The 15,394-nt window shown below is 49.1% G+C and overlaps 28 non-coding genes across 28 annotated transcripts; all 28 read left to right on the top strand.

The window, feature by feature from the left end:
• Nucleotides 1-73: 73 nt before the first annotated feature.
• Nucleotides 74-146, top strand: Trnak-uuu (transfer RNA lysine (anticodon UUU)). Its single transcript has one exon. It is a non-coding gene; the product is annotated as a tRNA-Lys (tRNA).
• A 139-nt stretch (nt 147-285) lies between these two features.
• Trnas-cga (transfer RNA serine (anticodon CGA)) lies at nt 286-367 on the top strand. Its single transcript has one exon. It is a non-coding gene; the product is annotated as a tRNA-Ser (tRNA).
• Nucleotides 368-1,055: 688 nt separating this feature from the next.
• Nucleotides 1,056-1,137, top strand: Trnas-uga (transfer RNA serine (anticodon UGA)). Its single transcript has one exon. It is a non-coding gene; the product is annotated as a tRNA-Ser (tRNA).
• Nucleotides 1,138-1,722: 585 nt separating this feature from the next.
• On the top strand, nt 1,723-1,795 carry Trnaf-gaa (transfer RNA phenylalanine (anticodon GAA)). The gene has a single exon. It is a non-coding gene; the product is annotated as a tRNA-Phe (tRNA).
• Nucleotides 1,796-2,331: 536 nt separating this feature from the next.
• On the top strand, nt 2,332-2,404 carry Trnak-uuu (transfer RNA lysine (anticodon UUU)). The gene has a single exon. It is a non-coding gene; the product is annotated as a tRNA-Lys (tRNA).
• A 139-nt stretch (nt 2,405-2,543) lies between these two features.
• Nucleotides 2,544-2,625, top strand: Trnas-cga (transfer RNA serine (anticodon CGA)). Its single transcript has one exon. It is a non-coding gene; the product is annotated as a tRNA-Ser (tRNA).
• A 688-nt stretch (nt 2,626-3,313) lies between these two features.
• Nucleotides 3,314-3,395, top strand: Trnas-uga (transfer RNA serine (anticodon UGA)). Its single transcript has one exon. It is a non-coding gene; the product is annotated as a tRNA-Ser (tRNA).
• Nucleotides 3,396-3,980: 585 nt separating this feature from the next.
• Trnaf-gaa (transfer RNA phenylalanine (anticodon GAA)) lies at nt 3,981-4,053 on the top strand. The gene has a single exon. It is a non-coding gene; the product is annotated as a tRNA-Phe (tRNA).
• A 536-nt stretch (nt 4,054-4,589) lies between these two features.
• On the top strand, nt 4,590-4,662 carry Trnak-uuu (transfer RNA lysine (anticodon UUU)). The gene has a single exon. It is a non-coding gene; the product is annotated as a tRNA-Lys (tRNA).
• A 139-nt stretch (nt 4,663-4,801) lies between these two features.
• On the top strand, nt 4,802-4,883 carry Trnas-cga (transfer RNA serine (anticodon CGA)). The gene has a single exon. It is a non-coding gene; the product is annotated as a tRNA-Ser (tRNA).
• A 688-nt stretch (nt 4,884-5,571) lies between these two features.
• Trnas-uga (transfer RNA serine (anticodon UGA)) lies at nt 5,572-5,653 on the top strand. Its single transcript has one exon. It is a non-coding gene; the product is annotated as a tRNA-Ser (tRNA).
• A 585-nt stretch (nt 5,654-6,238) lies between these two features.
• On the top strand, nt 6,239-6,311 carry Trnaf-gaa (transfer RNA phenylalanine (anticodon GAA)). The gene has a single exon. It is a non-coding gene; the product is annotated as a tRNA-Phe (tRNA).
• Nucleotides 6,312-6,847: 536 nt separating this feature from the next.
• On the top strand, nt 6,848-6,920 carry Trnak-uuu (transfer RNA lysine (anticodon UUU)). Its single transcript has one exon. It is a non-coding gene; the product is annotated as a tRNA-Lys (tRNA).
• A 139-nt stretch (nt 6,921-7,059) lies between these two features.
• On the top strand, nt 7,060-7,141 carry Trnas-cga (transfer RNA serine (anticodon CGA)). The gene has a single exon. It is a non-coding gene; the product is annotated as a tRNA-Ser (tRNA).
• A 688-nt stretch (nt 7,142-7,829) lies between these two features.
• Trnas-uga (transfer RNA serine (anticodon UGA)) lies at nt 7,830-7,911 on the top strand. Its single transcript has one exon. It is a non-coding gene; the product is annotated as a tRNA-Ser (tRNA).
• Nucleotides 7,912-8,496: 585 nt separating this feature from the next.
• Nucleotides 8,497-8,569, top strand: Trnaf-gaa (transfer RNA phenylalanine (anticodon GAA)). Its single transcript has one exon. It is a non-coding gene; the product is annotated as a tRNA-Phe (tRNA).
• Nucleotides 8,570-9,105: 536 nt separating this feature from the next.
• Nucleotides 9,106-9,178, top strand: Trnak-uuu (transfer RNA lysine (anticodon UUU)). The gene has a single exon. It is a non-coding gene; the product is annotated as a tRNA-Lys (tRNA).
• A 139-nt stretch (nt 9,179-9,317) lies between these two features.
• Nucleotides 9,318-9,399, top strand: Trnas-cga (transfer RNA serine (anticodon CGA)). Its single transcript has one exon. It is a non-coding gene; the product is annotated as a tRNA-Ser (tRNA).
• Nucleotides 9,400-10,087: 688 nt separating this feature from the next.
• Trnas-uga (transfer RNA serine (anticodon UGA)) lies at nt 10,088-10,169 on the top strand. Its single transcript has one exon. It is a non-coding gene; the product is annotated as a tRNA-Ser (tRNA).
• A 585-nt stretch (nt 10,170-10,754) lies between these two features.
• Trnaf-gaa (transfer RNA phenylalanine (anticodon GAA)) lies at nt 10,755-10,827 on the top strand. Its single transcript has one exon. It is a non-coding gene; the product is annotated as a tRNA-Phe (tRNA).
• A 536-nt stretch (nt 10,828-11,363) lies between these two features.
• On the top strand, nt 11,364-11,436 carry Trnak-uuu (transfer RNA lysine (anticodon UUU)). Its single transcript has one exon. It is a non-coding gene; the product is annotated as a tRNA-Lys (tRNA).
• A 139-nt stretch (nt 11,437-11,575) lies between these two features.
• Nucleotides 11,576-11,657, top strand: Trnas-cga (transfer RNA serine (anticodon CGA)). The gene has a single exon. It is a non-coding gene; the product is annotated as a tRNA-Ser (tRNA).
• A 688-nt stretch (nt 11,658-12,345) lies between these two features.
• Trnas-uga (transfer RNA serine (anticodon UGA)) lies at nt 12,346-12,427 on the top strand. The gene has a single exon. It is a non-coding gene; the product is annotated as a tRNA-Ser (tRNA).
• Nucleotides 12,428-13,012: 585 nt separating this feature from the next.
• On the top strand, nt 13,013-13,085 carry Trnaf-gaa (transfer RNA phenylalanine (anticodon GAA)). Its single transcript has one exon. It is a non-coding gene; the product is annotated as a tRNA-Phe (tRNA).
• A 536-nt stretch (nt 13,086-13,621) lies between these two features.
• Nucleotides 13,622-13,694, top strand: Trnak-uuu (transfer RNA lysine (anticodon UUU)). The gene has a single exon. It is a non-coding gene; the product is annotated as a tRNA-Lys (tRNA).
• A 139-nt stretch (nt 13,695-13,833) lies between these two features.
• Nucleotides 13,834-13,915, top strand: Trnas-cga (transfer RNA serine (anticodon CGA)). Its single transcript has one exon. It is a non-coding gene; the product is annotated as a tRNA-Ser (tRNA).
• A 688-nt stretch (nt 13,916-14,603) lies between these two features.
• On the top strand, nt 14,604-14,685 carry Trnas-uga (transfer RNA serine (anticodon UGA)). The gene has a single exon. It is a non-coding gene; the product is annotated as a tRNA-Ser (tRNA).
• A 585-nt stretch (nt 14,686-15,270) lies between these two features.
• Nucleotides 15,271-15,343, top strand: Trnaf-gaa (transfer RNA phenylalanine (anticodon GAA)). Its single transcript has one exon. It is a non-coding gene; the product is annotated as a tRNA-Phe (tRNA).
• The last annotated feature ends 51 nt before the right edge of the window (nt 15,344-15,394 follow it).

Raw genomic sequence — 15,394 nt, 5'->3', positions numbered from 1 at the left:
CGATAGCACAACTGTGAAGGACATGAGTCAATGTATAGCTGTGCATCGTGGGACGATCTCTAACGTCATGTGAGCCCGGATAGCTCAGTCGGTAGAGCATTAGGCTTTTAACCTAAGGGTCCAGGGTTCAAGTCCCTGTTCGGGCGGAGATTTTAATACTTTGGTAGCGATTCCTCTGGTAGCGGTGGAAACACTACGGAAAAGAATGCAGCTACGCCGTTTTCTGACGCCACAGTGCTTTAAACCGTATCAGTTGCATGTTTCGGGAGAAAATCCCGAACTACGGCAGTCGTGGCCGAGTAGTTAAGGCGTCTGACTCGAAATCAGATTCCCTGTGGGAGCGTAGGTTCGAATCCTGCCGGCTGCGTGCGATTTTGCATAAAGAGGAGCAAATATTTTCACACACGTGACGCCATCCTCAACAAGACGAAAATTTCCGTTTTACAGTACTGAGTGTCGCGGCGGCCGCTGCTTTCTGTGGCTACCGGTTCACCTCTCACTGACGCTGGGACTGCAGAAAGCCGTCGCAGGCCCACGAGTGCGCTGCCGTCATTTTCTCGCGTCGACGCCGAGTTCGTGAGTACACAGACGTGCTTGGAAGCGTTGGACAGAGCAAACATTCATTTCTCTCTTTTTTAAGAATCGCAATTCAGTCATTCGAGTGCGGCAAAAGCAATGGTGCAGCGTTTCTTTTCTTAAGATGTCGCAGCTACTTGCAAGTATGTCGACCACTTAAGACGACAGTAAACTAGCGTCAGCGGTGCGTCAGTGGGAAGTCGGTGAAGTCGCCATTGGAGCCACAAGCCAGTAATTACGTCATGCGAATCACTCGCACGCAACGCAGCTGTACGATAGCTCAGTCGGTAGAGCGTTTGATTTTCAACCAAAGGGTGTTGGGTTCAAGGCCATGTCTAGGCGAAAATTAATACAATTTCGTAACGGCTAATGTGCTGGCAATGGAAACACTACAGAAAAGAGTTAGGCCACGCAGCTTTCTGCCATTGGATTGCTTCTAAAGTTGGACTTTCACTTGTCGGAAGACGCTATTGCCACCGGCAGTCGTGGCCGAGTGGTAAAGGCGTCTGACTTGAAATCAGATTCCCTCTGGGAGCGTAGGTTCGAGTCCTGCCGACTGCGAAAATTTTCTCGCTCTCAGAAGATGGACGTTCAGCTGCATCCTAGCAGTTGCGTCTCTACTAAACACGTGGGTCTCCAGCAATGTGCAGTGTTCTTTGGTGCAGCGCTACAGTCGCTCCCAGAAGCCACAGCTCATCTCCTCGTCTCACTGCCGTCCACCAAGTGTCAGTGCAAGTGTCGCCTCTCTGGGCAGTGCAGATGTGTCCATTTTAGCTTGCAGACGGTGACGTGTAGCAATTTATGAGCTAACGCAAGTCAAATGTTTTAGCGTGTGTTTCTGCTAGATACTGGCTCTCACATAGTGGAGAGACTCACTCCTTCTTGTGTCTCGTTCTCTGCACACGAGTTGCACGTGGCATCGATATAGCAAAGGTTTTCTAGCGCCAGCGAAGTCGATATTACATGAATCGAGTCGACATGTTTGCTTCTTACGATGATGGAATCAGAAGAAATGTGTGTGGTACTTCACTGCATCTGCTGCTCGCCTTCCAGCCTCCCTGTGTCTTATCAGACGAAGATGACTGTGAAATTGGCGGCGATTCAGAAGTTTAACGAAGACGCGCAATTGTGCAGACATAGGTGTGAGCCGAAATAGCTCAGTTGGGAGAGCGTTAGACTGAAGATCTAAAGGTCCCTGGTTCGATCCCGGGTTTCGGCAAGTGTTTGTTTTGAAGCTGATGCCAATGGAATTGCTCCGAGTCTGTGATGATGTAAGTACAGCCGAGAACAAAAATGACTCTGTCCTGTAACTGTTCAGGTTGTCTAGTGCTTGCCGTAAGAGGAACACAGTAGGCAACTCCCTGAGAAGTAAGAAAATACGAAAAGTCCTACCGACTGCGTTCCCTTTTTTGTGTCAGGAGGTAAAGAACGTCTCCAACTGAACCGTGAAATGAGCGAAAACGTGGGAAGCATTGCATTCGAAATACTTGTGAATTTTCCAATTGCCCAGTGAGTGTCGACAAAACACGTAACTCCTCTACTCCAACGTATGAGACCTAACGACTGCTGCGGTTTGTTTTTGCATCGTGTGTCAGCATTCTTAGATAGTCTGCTACGAGCTTAGCGCGACACGTTTGTAGACAGCATTCAGGCGACGTTTAATTAGTAACAGCTCGATGCAGCGATAGCACAACTGTGAAGGACATGAGTCAATGTATAGCTGTGCATCGTGGGACGATCTCTAACGTCATGTGAGCCCGGATAGCTCAGTCGGTAGAGCATTAGGCTTTTAACCTAAGGGTCCAGGGTTCAAGTCCCTGTTCGGGCGGAGATTTTAATACTTTGGTAGCGATTCCTCTGGTAGCGGTGGAAACACTACGGAAAAGAATGCAGCTACGCCGTTTTCTGACGCCACAGTGCTTTAAACCGTAGCAGTTGCATGTTTCGGGAGAAAGTCCCGAACTACGGCAGTCGTGGCCGAGTAGTTAAGGCGTCTGACTCGAAATCAGATTCCCTGTGGGAGCGTAGGTTCGAATCCTGCCGGCTGCGTGCGATTTTGCATAAAGAGGAGCAAATATTTTCACACACGTGACGCCATCCTCAACAAGACGAAAATTTCCGTTTTACAGTACTGAGTGTCGCGGCGGCCGCTGCTTTCTGTGGCTACCGGTTCACCTCTCACTGACGCTGGGACTGCAGAAAGCCGTCGCAGGCCCACGAGTGCGCTGCCGTCATTTTCTCGCGTCGACGCCGAGTTCGTGAGTACACAGACGTGCTTGGAAGCGTTGGACAGAGCAAACATTCATTTCTCTCTTTTTTAAGAATCGCAATTCAGTCATTCGAGTGCGGCAAAAGCAATGGTGCAGCGTTTCTTTTCTTAAGATGTCGCAGCTACTTGCAAGTATGTCGACCACTTAAGACGACAGTAAACTAGCGTCAGCGGTGCGTCAGTGGGAAGTCGGTGAAGTCGCCATTGGAGCCACAAGCCAGTAATTACGTCATGCGAATCACTCGCACGCAACGCAGCTGTACGATAGCTCAGTCGGTAGAGCGTTTGATTTTCAACCAAAGGGTGTTGGGTTCAAGGCCATGTCTAGGCGAAAATTAATACAATTTCGTAACGGCTAATGTGCTGGCAATGGAAACACTACAGAAAAGAGTTAGGCCACGCAGCTTTCTGCCATTGGATTGCTTCTAAAGTTGGACTTTCACTTGTCGGAAGACGCTATTGCCACCGGCAGTCGTGGCCGAGTGGTTAAGGCGTCTGACTTGAAATCAGATTCCCTCTGGGAGCGTAGCTTCGAGTCCTGCCGACTGCGAAAATTTTCTCGCTCTCAGAAGATGGACGTTCAGCTGCATCCTAGCAGTTGCGTCTCTACTAAACACGTGGGTCTCCAGCAATGTGCAGTGTTCTTTGGTGCAGCGCTACAGTCGCTCCCAGAAGCCACAGCTCATCTCCTCGTCTCACTGCCGTCCACCAAGTGTCAGTGCAAGTGTCGCCTCTCTGGGCAGTGCAGATGTGTCCATTTTAGCTTGCAGACGGTGACGTGTAGCAATTTATGAGCTAACGCAAGTCAAATGTTTTAGCGTGTGTTTCTGCTAGATACTGGCTCTCACATAGTGGAGAGACTCACTCCTTCTTGTGCCTCGTTCTCTGCACACGAGTTGCACGTGGCATCGATATAGCAAAGGTTTTCTAGCGCCAGCGAAGTCGATATTACATGAATCGAGTCGACATGTTTGCTTCTTACGATGATGGAATCAGAAGAAATGTGTGTGGTACTTCACTGCATCTGCTGCTCGCCTTCCAGCCTCCCTGTGTCTTATCAGACGAAGATGACTGTGAAATTGTCGGCGATTCAGAAGTTTAACGAAGACGCGCAATTGTGCAGACATAGGTGTGAGCCGAAATAGCTCAGTTGGGAGAGCGTTAGACTGAAGATCTAAAGGTCCCTGGTTCGATCCCGGGTTTCGGCAAGTGTTTGTTTTGAAGCTGATGCCAATGGAATTGCTCCGAGTCTGTGATGATGTAAGTACAGCCGAGAACAAAAATGACTCTGTCCTGTAACTGTTCAGGTTGTCTAGTGCTTGCCGTAAGAGGAACACAGTAGGCAACTCCCTGAGAAGTAAGAAAATACGAAAAGTCCTACCGACTGCGTTCCCTTTTTTGTGTCAGGAGGTAAAGAACGTCTCCAACGGAACCGTGAAATGAGCGAAAACGTGGGAAGCATTGCATTCGAAATACTTGTGAATTTTCCAATTGCCCAGTGAGTGTCGACAAAACACGTAACTCCTCTACTCCAACGTATGAGACCTAACGACTGCTGCGGTTTGTTTTTGCATCGTGTGTCAGCATTCTTAGATAGTCTGCTACGAGCTTAGCGCGACACGTTTGTAGACAGCATTCAGGCGACGTTTAATTAGTAACAGCTCGATGCAGCGATAGCACAACTGTGAAGGACATGAGTCAATGTATAGCTGTGCATCGTGGGACGATCTCTAACGTCATGTGAGCCCGGATAGCTCAGTCGGTAGAGCATTAGGCTTTTAACCTAAGGGTCCAGGGTTCAAGTCCCTGTTCGGGCGGAGATTTTAATACTTTGGTAGCGATTCCTCTGGTAGCGGTGGAAACACTACGGAAAAGAATGCAGCTACGCCGTTTTCTGACGCCACAGTGCTTTAAACCGTATCAGTTGCATGTTTCGGGAGAAAATCCCGAACTACGGCAGTCGTGGCCGAGTAGTTAAGGCGTCTGACTCGAAATCAGATTCCCTGTGGGAGCGTAGGTTCGAATCCTACCGGCTGCGTGCGATTTTGCATAAAGAGGAGCAAATATTTTCACACACGTGACGCCATCCTCAACAAGACGAAAATTTCCGTTTTACAGTACTGAGTGTCGCGGCGGCCGCTGCTTTCTGTGGCTACCGGTTCACCTCTCACTGACGCTGGGACTGCAGAAAGCCGTCGCAGGCCCACGAGTGCGCTGCCGTCATTTTCTCGCGTCGACGCCGAGTTCGTGAGTACACAGACGTGCTTGGAAGCGTTGGACAGAGCAAACATTCATTTCTCTCTTTTTTAAGAATCGCAATTCAGTCATTCGAGTGCGGCAAAAGCAATGGTGCAGCGTTTCTTTTCTTAAGATGTCGCAGCTACTTGCAAGTATGTCGACCACTTAAGACGACAGTAAACTAGCGTCAGCGGTGCGTCAGTGGGAAGTCGGTGAAGTCGCCATTGGAGCCACAAGCCAGTAATTACGTCATGCGAATCACTCGCACGCAACGCAGCTGTACGATAGCTCAGTCGGTAGAGCGTTTGATTTTCAACCAAAGGGTGTTGGGTTCAAGGCCATGTCTAGGCGAAAATTAATACAATTTCGTAACGGCTAATGTGCTGGCAATGGAAACACTACAGAAAAGAGTTAGGCCACGCAGCTTTCTGCCATTGGATTGCTTCTAAAGTTGGACTTTCACTTGTCGGAAGACGCTATTGCCACCGGCAGTCGTGGCCGAGTGGTTAAGGCGTCTGACTTGAAATCAGATTCCCTCTGGGAGCGTAGCTTCGAGTCCTGCCGACTGCGAAAATTTTCTCGCTCTCAGAAGATGGACGTTCAGCTGCATCCTAGCAGTTGCGTCTCTACTAAACACGTGGGTCTCCAGCAATGTGCAGTGTTCTTTGGTGCAGCGCTACAGTCGCTCCCAGAAGCCACAGCTCATCTCCTCGTCTCACTGCCGTCCACCAAGTGTCAGTGCAAGTGTCGCCTCTCTGGGCAGTGCAGATGTGTCCATTTTAGCTTGCAGACGGTGACGTGTAGCAATTTATGAGCTAACGCAAGTCAAATGTTTTAGCGTGTGTTTCTGCTAGATACTGGCTCTCACATAGTGGAGAGACTCACTCCTTCTTGTGCCTCGTTCTCTGCACACGAGTTGCACGTGGCATCGATATAGCAAAGGTTTTCTAGCGCCAGCGAAGTCGATATTACATGAATCGAGTCGACATGTTTGCTTCTTACGATGATGGAATCAGAAGAAATGTGTGTGGTACTTCACTGCATCTGCTGCTCGCCTTCCAGCCTCCCTGTGTCTTATCAGACGAAGATGACTGTGAAATTGGCGGCGATTCAGAAGTTTAACGAAGACGCGCAATTGTGCAGACATAGGTGTGAGCCGAAATAGCTCAGTTGGGAGAGCGTTAGACTGAAGATCTTAAGGTCCCTGGTTCGATCCCGGGTTTCGGCAAGTGTTTGTTTTGAAGCTGATGCCAATGGAATTGCTCCGAGTCTGTGATGATGTAAGTACAGCCGAGAACAAAAATGACTCTGTCCTGTAACTGTTCAGGTTGTCTAGTGCTTGCCGTAAGAGGAACACAGTAGGCAACTCCCTGAGAAGTAAGAAAATACGAAAAGTCCTACCGACTGCGTTCCCTTTTTTGTGTCAGGAGGTAAAGAACGTCTCCAACGGAACCGTGAAATGAGCGAAAACGTGGGAAGCATTGCATTCGAAATACTTGTGAATTTTCCAATTGCCCAGTGAGTGTCGACAAAACACGTAACTCCTCTACTCCAACGTATGAGACCTAACGACTGCTGCGGTTTGTTTTTGCATCGTGTGTCAGCATTCTTAGATAGTCTGCTACGAGCTTAGCGCGACACGTTTGTAGACAGCATTCAGGCGACGTTTAATTAGTAACAGCTCGATGCAGCGATAGCACAACTGTGAAGGACATGAGTCAATGTATAGCTGTGCATCGTGGGACGATCTCTAACGTCATGTGAGCCCGGATAGCTCAGTCGGTAGAGCATTAGGCTTTTAACCTAAGGGTCCAGGGTTCAAGTCCCTGTTCGGGCGGAGATTTTAATACTTTGGTAGCGATTCCTCTGGTAGCGGTGGAAACACTACGGAAAAGAATGCAGCTACGCCGTTTTCTGACGCCACAGTGCTTTAAACCGTATCAGTTGCATGTTTCGGGAGAAAATCCCGAACTACGGCAGTCGTGGCCGAGTAGTTAAGGCGTCTGACTCGAAATCAGATTCCCTGTGGGAGCGTAGGTTCGAATCCTACCGGCTGCGTGCGATTTTGCATAAAGAGGAGCAAATATTTTCACACACGTGACGCCATCCTCAACAAGACGAAAATTTCCGTTTTACAGTACTGAGTGTCGCGGCGGCCGCTGCTTTCTGTGGCTACCGGTTCACCTCTCACTGACGCTGGGACTGCAGAAAGCCGTCGCAGGCCCACGAGTGCGCTGCCGTCATTTTCTCGCGTCGACGCCGAGTTCGTGAGTACACAGACGTGCTTGGAAGCGTTGGACAGAGCAAACATTCATTTCTCTCTTTTTTAAGAATCGCAATTCAGTCATTCGAGTGCGGCAAAAGCAATGGTGCAGCGTTTCTTTTCTTAAGATGTCGCAGCTACTTGCAAGTATGTCGACCACTTAAGACGACAGTAAACTAGCGTCAGCGGTGCGTCAGTGGGAAGTCGGTGAAGTCGCCATTGGAGCCACAAGCCAGTAATTACGTCATGCGAATCACTCGCACGCAACGCAGCTGTACGATAGCTCAGTCGGTAGAGCGTTTGATTTTCAACCAAAGGGTGTTGGGTTCAAGGCCATGTCTAGGCGAAAATTAATACAATTTCGTAACGGCTAATGTGCTGGCAATGGAAACACTACAGAAAAGAGTTAGGCCACGCAGCTTTCTGCCATTGGATTGCTTCTAAAGTTGGACTTTCACTTGTCGGAAGACGCTATTGCCACCGGCAGTCGTGGCCGAGTGGTTAAGGCGTCTGACTTGAAATCAGATTCCCTCTGGGAGCGTAGCTTCGAGTCCTGCCGACTGCGAAAATTTTCTCGCTCTCAGAAGATGGACGTTCAGCTGCATCCTAGCAGTTGCGTCTCTACTAAACACGTGGGTCTCCAGCAATGTGCAGTGTTCTTTGGTGCAGCGCTACAGTCGCTCCCAGAAGCCACAGCTCATCTCCTCGTCTCACTGCCGTCCACCAAGTGTCAGTGCAAGTGTCGCCTCTCTGGGCAGTGCAGATGTGTCCATTTTAGCTTGCAGACGGTGACGTGTAGCAATTTATGAGCTAACGCAAGTCAAATGTTTTAGCGTGTGTTTCTGCTAGATACTGGCTCTCACATAGTGGAGAGACTCACTCCTTCTTGTGTCTCGTTCTCTGCACACGAGTTGCACGTGGCATCGATATAGCAAAGGTTTTCTAGCGCCAGCGAAGTCGATATTACATGAATCGAGTCGACATGTTTGCTTCTTACGATGATGGAATCAGAAGAAATGTGTGTGGTACTTCACTGCATCTGCTGCTCGCCTTCCAGCCTCCCTGTGTCTTATCAGACGAAGATGACTGTGAAATTGGCGGCGATTCAGAAGTTTAACGAAGACGCGCAATTGTGCAGACATAGGTGTGAGCCGAAATAGCTCAGTTGGGAGAGCGTTAGACTGAAGATCTAAAGGTCCCTGGTTCGATCCCGGGTTTCGGCAAGTGTTTGTTTTGAAGCTGATGCCAATGGAATTGCTCCGAGTCTGTGATGATGTAAGTACAGCCGAGAACAAAAATGACTCTGTCCTGTAACTGTTCAGGTTGTCTAGTGCTTGCCGTAAGAGGAACACAGTAGGCAACTCCCTGAGAAGTAAGAAAATACGAAAAGTCCTACCGACTGCGTTCCCTTTTTTGTGTCAGGAGGTAAAGAACGTCTCCAACGGAACCGTGAAATGAGCGAAAACGTGGGAAGCATTGCATTCGAAATACTTGTGAATTTTCCAATTGCCCAGTGAGTGTCGACAAAACACGTAACTCCTCTACTCCAACGTATGAGACCTAACGACTGCTGCGGTTTGTTTTTGCATCGTGTGTCAGCATTCTTAGATAGTCTGCTACGAGCTTAGCGCGACACGTTTGTAGACAGCATTCAGGCGACGTTTAATTAGTAACAGCTCGATGCAGCGATAGCACAACTGTGAAGGACATGAGTCAATGTATAGCTGTGCATCGTGGGACGATCTCTAACGTCATGTGAGCCCGGATAGCTCAGTCGGTAGAGCATTAGGCTTTTAACCTAAGGGTCCAGGGTTCAAGTCCCTGTTCGGCCGGAGATTTTAATACTTTGGTAGCGATTCCTCTGGTAGCGGTGGAAACACTACGGAAAAGAATGCAGCTACGCCGTTTTCTGACGCCACAGTGCTTTAAACCGTATCAGTTGCATGTTTCGGGAGAAAATCCCGAACTGCGGCAGTCGTGGCCGAGTAGTTAAGGCGTCTGACTCGAAATCAGATTTCCTGTGGGAGCGTAGGTTCGAATCCTACCGGCTGCGTGCGATTTTGCATAAAGAGGAGCAAATATTTTCACACACGTGACGCCATCCTCAACAAGACGAAAATTTCCGTTTTACAGTACTGAGTGTCGCGGCGGCCGCTGCTTTCTGTGGCTACCGGTTCACCTCTCACTGACGCTGGGACTGCAGAAAGCCGTCGCAGGCCCACGAGTGCGCTGCCGTCATTTTCTCGCGTCGACGCCGAGTTCGTGAGTACACAGACGTGCTTGGAAGCGTTGGACAGAGCAAACATTCATTTCTCTCTTTTTTAAGAATCGCAATTCAGTCATTCGAGTGCGGCAAAAGCAATGGTGCAGCGTTTCTTTTCTTAAGATGTCGCAGCTACTTGCAAGTATGTCGACCACTTAAGACGACAGTAAACTAGCGTCAGCGGTGCGTCAGTGGGAAGTCGGTGAAGTCGCCATTGGAGCCACAAGCCAGTAATTACGTCATGCGAATCACTCGCACGCAACGCAGCTGTACGATAGCTCAGTCGGTAGAGCGTTTGATTTTCAACCAAAGGGTGTTGGGTTCAAGGCCATGTCTAGGCGAAAATTAATACAATTTCGTAACGGCTAATGTGCTGGCAATGGAAACACTACAGAAAAGAGTTAGGCCACGCAGCTTTCTGCCATTGGATTGCTTCTAAAGTTGGACTTTCACTTGTCGGAAGACGCTATTGCCACCGGCAGTCGTGGCCGAGTGGTTAAGGCGTCTGACTTGAAATCAGATTCCCTCTGGGAGCGTAGGTTCGAGTCCTGCCGACTGCGAAAATTTTCTCGCTCTCAGAAGATGGACGTTCAGCTGCATCCTAGCAGTTGCGTCTCTACTAAACACGTGGGTCTCCAGCAATGTGCAGTGTTCTTTGGTGCAGCGCTACAGTCGCTCCCAGAAGCCACAGCTCATCTCCTCGTCTCACTGCCGTCCACCAAGTGTCAGTGCAAGTGTCGCCTCTCTGGGCAGTGCAGATGTGTCCATTTTAGCTTGCAGACGGTGACGTGTAGCAATTTATGAGCTAACGCAAGTCAAATGTTTTAGCGTGTGTTTCTGCTAGATACTGGCTCTCACATAGTGGAGAGACTCACTCCTTCTTGTGCCTCGTTCTCTGCACACGAGTTGCACGTGGCATCGATATAGCAAAGGTTTTCTAGCGCCAGCGAAGTCGATATTACATGAATCGAGTCGACATGTTTGCTTCTTACGATGATGGAATCAGAAGAAATGTGTGTGGTACTTCACTGCATCTGCTGCTCGCCTTCCAGCCTCCCTGTGTCTTATCAGACGAAGATGACTGTGAAATTGGCGGCGATTCAGAAGTTTAACGAAGACGCGCAATTGTGCAGACATAGGTGTGAGCCGAAATAGCTCAGTTGGGAGAGCGTTAGACTGAAGATCTTAAGGTCCCTGGTTCGATCCCGGATTTCGGCAAGTGTTTGTTTTGAAGCTGATGCCAATGGAATTGCTCCGAGTCTGTGATGATGTAAGTACAGCCGAGAACAAAAATGACTCTGTCCTGTAACTGTTCAGGTTGTCTAGTGCTTGCCGTAAGAGGAACACAGTAGGCAACTCCCTGAGAAGTAAGAAAATACGAAAAGTCCTACCGACTGCGTTCCCTTTTTTGTGTCAGGAGGTAAAGAACGTCTCCAACGGAACCGTGAAATGAGCGAAAACGTGGGAAGCATTGCATTCGAAATACTTGTGAATTTTCCAATTGCCCAGTGAGTGTCGACAAAACACGTAACTCCTCTACTCCAACGTATGAGACCTAACGACTGCTGCGGTTTGTTTTTGCATCGTGTGTCAGCATTCTTAGATAGTCTGCTACGAGCTTAGCGCGACACGTTTGTAGACAGCATTCAGGCGACGTTTAATTAGTAACAGCTCGATGCAGCGATAGCACAACTGTGAAGGACATGAGTCAATGTATAGTTGTGCATCGTGGGACGATCTCTAACGTCATGTGAGCCCGGATAGCTCAGTCGGTAGAGCATTAGGCTTTTAACCTAAGGGTCCAGGGTTCAAGTCCCTGTTCGGGCGGAGATTTTAATACTTTGGTAGCGATTCCTCTGGTAGCGGTGGAAACACTACGGAAAAGAATGCAGCTACGCCGTTTTCTGACGCCACAGTGCTTTAAACCGTATCAGTTGCATGTTTCGGGAGAAAGTCCCGAACTACGGCAGTCGTGGCCGAGTAGTTAAGGCGTCTGACTCGAAATCAGATTCCCTGTGGGAGCGTAGGTTCGAATCCTACCGGCTGCGTGCGATTTTGCATAAAGAGGAGCAAATATTTTCACACACGTGACGCCATCCTCAACAAGACGAAAATTTCCGTTTTACAGTACTGAGTGTCGCGGCGGCCGCTGCTTTCTGTGGCTACCGGTTCACCTCTCACTGACGCTGGGACTGCAGAAAGCCGTCGCAGGCCCACGAGTGCGCTGCCGTCATTTTCTCGCGTCGACGCCGAGTTCGTGAGTACACAGACGTGCTTGGAAGCGTTGGACAGAGCAAACATTCATTTCTCTCTTTTTTAAGAATCGCAATTCAGTCATTCGAGTGCGGCAAAAGCAATGGTGCAGCGTTTCTTTTCTTAAGATGTCGCAGCTACTTGCAAGTATGTCGACCACTTAAGACGACAGTAAACTAGCGTCAGCGGTGCGTCAGTGGGAAGTCGGTGAAGTCGCCATTGGAGCCACAAGCCAGTAATTACGTCATGCGAATCACTCGCACGCAACGCAGCTGTACGATAGCTCAGTCGGTAGAGCGTTTGATTTTCAACCAAAGGGTGTTGGGTTCAAGGCCATGTCTAGGCGAAAATTAATACAATTTCGTAACGGCTAATGTGCTGGCAATGGAAACACTACAGAAAAGAGTTAGGCCACGCAGCTTTCTGCCATTGGATTGCTTCTAAAGTTGGACTTTCACTTGTCGGAAGACGCTATTGCCACCGGCAGTCGTGGCCGAGTGGTTAAGGCGTCTGACTTGAAATCAGATTCCCTCTGGGAGCGTAGCTTCGAGTCCTGCCGACTGCGAAAATTTTCTCGCTCTCAGAAGATGGACGTTCAGCTGCATCCTAGCAGTTGCGTCTCTACTAAACACGTGGGTCTCCAGCAATGTGCAGTGTTCTTTGGTGCAGCGCTACAGTCGCTCCCAGAAGCCACAGCTCATCTCCTCGTCTCACTGCCGTCCACCAAGTGTCAGTGCAAGTGTCGCCTCTCTGGGCAGTGCAGATGTGTCCATTTTAGCTTGCAGACGGTGACGTGTAGCAATTTATGAGCTAACGCAAGTCAAATGTTTTAGCGTGTGTTTCTGCTAGATACTGGCTCTCACATAGTGGAGAGACTCACTCCTTCTTGTGTCTCGTTCTCTGCACACGAGTTGCACGTGGCATCGATATAGCAAAGGTTTTCTAGCGCCAGCGAAGTCGATATTACATGAATCGAGTCGACATGTTTGCTTCTTACGATGATGGAATCAGAAGAAATGTGTGTGGTACTTCACTGCATCTGCTGCTCGCCTTCCAGCCTCCCTGTGTCTTATCAGACGAAGATGACTGTGAAATTGGCGGCGATTCAGAAGTTTAACGAAGACGCGCAATTGTGCAGACACAGGTGTGAGCCGAAATAGCTCAGTTGGGAGAGCGTTAGACTGAAGATCTAAAGGTCCCTGGTTCGATCCCGGGTTTCGGCAAGTGTTTGTTTTGAAGCTGATGCCAATGGAATTGCTCCGAGTCTGTGATGATGTAAGTACAGCCGAGAACAAAAATGACTCTGTCCTGTAACTGTTCAGGTTGTCTAGTGCTTGCCGTAAGAGGAACACAGTAGGCAACTCCCTGAGAAGTAAGAAAATACGAAAAGTCCTACCGACTGCGTTCCCTTTTTTGTGTCAGGAGGTAAAGAACGTCTCCAACGGAACCGTGAAATGAGCGAAAACGTGGGAAGCATTGCATTCGAAATACTTGTGAATTTTCCAATTGCCCAGTGAGTGTCGACAAAACACGTAACTCCTCTACTCCAACGTATGAGACCTAACGACTGCTGCGGTTTGTTTTTGCATCGTGTGTCAGCATTCTTAGATAGTCTGCTATGAGCTTAGCGCGACACGTTTGTAGACAGCATTCAGGCGACGTTTAATTAGTAACAGCTCGATGCAGCGATAGCACAACTGTGAAGGACATGAGTCAATGTATAGCTGTGCATCGTGGGACGATCTCTAACGTCATGTGAGCCCGGATAGCTCAGTCGGTAGAGCATTAGGCTTTTAACCTAAGGGTCCAGGGTTCAAGTCCCTGTTCGGGCGGAGATTTTAATACTTTGGTAGCGATTCCTCTGGTAGCGGTGGAAACACTACGGAAAAGAATGCAGCTACGCCGTTTTCTGACGCCACAGTGCTTTAAACCGTATCAGTTGCATGTTTCGGGAGAAAATCCCGAACTACGGCAGTCGTGGCCGAGTAGTTAAGGCGTCTGACTCGAAATCAGATTCCCTGTGGGAGCGTAGGTTCGAATCCTACCGGCTGCGTGCGATTTTGCATAAAGAGGAGCAAATATTTTCACACACGTGACGCCATCCTCAACAAGACGAAAATTTCCGTTTTACAGTACTGAGTGTCGCGGCGGCCGCTGCTTTCTGTGGCTACCGGTTCACCTCTCACTGACGCTGGGACTGCAGAAAGCCGTCGCAGGCCCACGAGTGCGCTGCCGTCATTTTCTCGCGTCGACGCCGAGTTCGTGAGTACACAGACGTGCTTGGAAGCGTTGGACAGAGCAAACATTCATTTCTCTCTTTTTTAAGAATCGCAATTCAGTCATTCGAGTGCGGCAAAAGCAATGGTGCAGCGTTTCTTTTCTTAAGATGTCGCAGCTACTTGCAAGTATGTCGACCACTTAAGACGACAGTAAACTAGCGTCAGCGGTGCGTCAGTGGGAAGTCGGTGAAGTCGCCATTGGAGCCACAAGCCAGTAATTACGTCATGCGAATCACTCGCACGCAACGCAGCTGTACGATAGCTCAGTCGGTAGAGCGTTTGATTTTCAACCAAAGGGTGTTGGGTTCAAGGCCATGTCTAGGCGAAAATTAATACAATTTCGTAACGGCTAATGTGCTGGCAATGGAAACACTACAGAAAAGAGTTAGGCCACGCAGCTTTCTGCCATTGGATTGCTTCTAAAGTTGGACTTTCACTTGTCGGAAGACGCTATTGCCACCGGCAGTCGTGGCCGAGTGGTTAAGGCGTCTGACTTGAAATCAGATTCCCTCTGGGAGCGTAGGTTCGAGTCCTGCCGACTGCGAAAATTTTCTCGCTCTCAGAAGATGGACGTTCAGCTGCATCCTAGCAGTTGCGTCTCTACTAAACACGTGGGTCTCCAGCAATGTGCAGTGTTCTTTGGTGCAGCGCTACAGTCGCTCCCAGAAGCCACAGCTCATCTCCTCGTCTCACTGCCGTCCACCAAGTGTCAGTGCAAGTGTCGCCTCTCTGGGCAGTGCAGATGTGTCCATTTTAGCTTGCAGACGGTGACGTGTAGCAATTTATGAGCTAACGCAAGTCAAATGTTTTAGCGTGTGTTTCTGCTAGATACTGGCTCTCACATAGTGGAGAGACTCACTCCTTCTTGTGTCTCGTTCTCTGCACACGAGTTGCACGTGGCATCGATATAGCAAAGGTTTTCTAGCGCCAGCGAAGTCGATATTACATGAATCGAGTCGACATGTTTGCTTCTTACGATGATGGAATCAGAAGAAATGTGTGTGGTACTTCACTGCATCTGCTGCTCGCCTTCCAGCCTCCCTGTGTCTTATCAGACGAAGATGACTGTGAAATTGGCGGCGATTCAGAAGTTTAACGAAGACGCGCAATTGTGCAGACATAGGTGTGAGCCGAAATAGCTCAGTTGGGAGAGCGTTAGACTGAAGATCTAAAGGTCCCTGGTTCGATCCCGGGTTTCGGCAAGTGTTTGTTTTGAAGCTGATGCCAATGGAATTGCTCCGAGTCTGTGATGA

This window comes from Schistocerca gregaria, unplaced genomic scaffold (assembly GCF_023897955.1).
Source record: "Schistocerca gregaria isolate iqSchGreg1 unplaced genomic scaffold, iqSchGreg1.2 ptg000395l, whole genome shotgun sequence".
Classification (NCBI taxonomy): domain Eukaryota; kingdom Metazoa; phylum Arthropoda; class Insecta; order Orthoptera; family Acrididae; genus Schistocerca; species Schistocerca gregaria.
This window is presented reverse-complemented; position numbering and strand designations above follow the sequence as displayed.